Raw genomic sequence first — 1943 nt, 5'->3', positions numbered from 1 at the left:
GGCGGCCTCGGGGCAGGGGGCGGGGCCGGGCGTGTTGCTATTTTGAAAAGGCCGGCGCGGGGGGCTCCCGGGGAGGGGCGGAGTCCGCGAGCCCGGCCGCTCCGTGTCCCCTGAGGGTCTCGGGTGTGCGGTCACCCCTCCCTCCACCAACGCGTCCGTCTGAGCTCGAAGGATTGCCTGATCTCTCCGCCGGGTCTCTCTTTCTTCACCCTTCACCGACCCGTGGGGTGTACAGGAAGAAAAGCCTTTTGTTTGGGCGTGTGTGTGTGTGTGTGTGTGTTCGAGGGACTGTGTTCGTGTGTTCTTGTGTAATAAGCATAATAATGTGTTTAATTAAATGTTCATTCTGCAACCTGTTGACCTTACCTAAGTGCTACTCCCTTGCATACGTGAAAGGAGTTTGCCTCCCCACCCGCATCTCGCTCTTGGCTGTCAATGCAGTGAGGGCCCAGGGTGGATGTTTAGAAGATTTTGTGGGAGTAGATGCTCAAAATTAAGGAAAATGCTAATCTCTAGGGGGAAAGATTTTGTTCCTTACTGATAGTCAACACTTGTTAAGCACTTCTGTCACCTTATTATCAGTGACCACAGCCATTTTCTGTCATTCTGCTTCATTCATCCTATTCCGACCATCGTCCCCTATCTTTCCACCTTGCTCCCTCTGGGTCACCTACTCCAGCAATGCAGTCCCCTCGTTCCACCTGCAGACCATTGTTCTACAGCTTTTTCGCTGTCCGTCATTTCTTGGGTTTCTTTGTCCTGCTTGAATTCCATTGTTAGTCCCTTGCCTGACTCTCTCTCTTCATTATACTCTGGTAAAAACTCCAAATTTGTTTAAATTCAAATCTGTATCTGAGCAAGACTGGATAAAACTATACACCCACGCTGAATGTCTCTCTAACTTCATCAGGACCATAAACTTTGAGTGGGCCTGTAATGCTGCCCAGCAAACACACTGTATTTTCCTTATCTGTTTACTGTCTTAAATGAATATTTCATAACTCCTCCAACACCCGCTCCCTTATCCTCACTCAGCTTACTTCTTCACTTAGGAAATTAAAGCAATTAAAAGAGAAGTTCCAGCCAGGGGCAGTGGCTCATGCTTATAATCCCAGCACTTTGGGAAGCTGAGGTGAGAGGATTGCCGGAGTCCAAGGATTCGAGACCAGCCTGGGCAACTTGGTGAGATCTCATCTCTACAATAAATAAAAAATTAGCCGCGTGTAGTGGCACATGCCTATTGTTCCAGCTACCTGGACAGCTGAGGTGGAAGGATCGCCTGAGTCAACAGGTCGAGGCTGTGGTGGCCCTGAGCAGTGAGCCACTGCACTCCAGCCTGGGTGACAGAGTGAGACTACGACTCAAAAGAAAAAAGAGAACTTCTCTGCTGCTATGACATCTGTACACCTACCAGCATCTGCACCCACATACTTTACCTTCCCTTCCTGTTACTATAAACTGAACTGTCTCTGAGTTTGTAGAGAGACAACCTATTTACTTAGTTTACCTGTTCAAGGACATTATTCCAGCAATTCAATGATTTCTCCTGCATTTTCAGTTTCTTCCCTTTTTGCTGAGTTGTTCCTCTAAATATACAAACACACCGTTATTTCTTCATCCCACCACAAGTCCTCATCTGGCCTTCACTCTCTGCAACTACTACCCCACATTTCTACTCCTCCCCCACAGCAAAATTCCAGAGCATTCTAATTCCTTTTCTCTAATTTTCCTGTAAGGCCACTTTTATTGGACTTTTGCTTCTCGTGTCTTGCTGAAACTGCTTTTTTCAGAGTTACCAGTGACGTGCACATTACCCTATCTAATACTGAACTGTTATTTCTTTTTTTTTTTTGAGTTGGAGTCTCACTCCGTCGCCCAGACTGGAGCGCAGTGGCTGCTCCCGGCCACCGCAGCCTCGACCTGCTGGGCTCCGGCGATCCTTC

Source organism: Carlito syrichta, unplaced genomic scaffold, assembly GCF_000164805.1.
Source record: "Carlito syrichta isolate Samal-C Ts95f unplaced genomic scaffold, Tarsius_syrichta-2.0.1 Scaffold316143, whole genome shotgun sequence".
Classification (NCBI taxonomy): domain Eukaryota; kingdom Metazoa; phylum Chordata; class Mammalia; order Primates; family Tarsiidae; genus Carlito; species Carlito syrichta.
The sequence above is the reverse complement of the archived record's forward strand: the minus strand, read 5'-3'. Positions refer to the sequence as shown.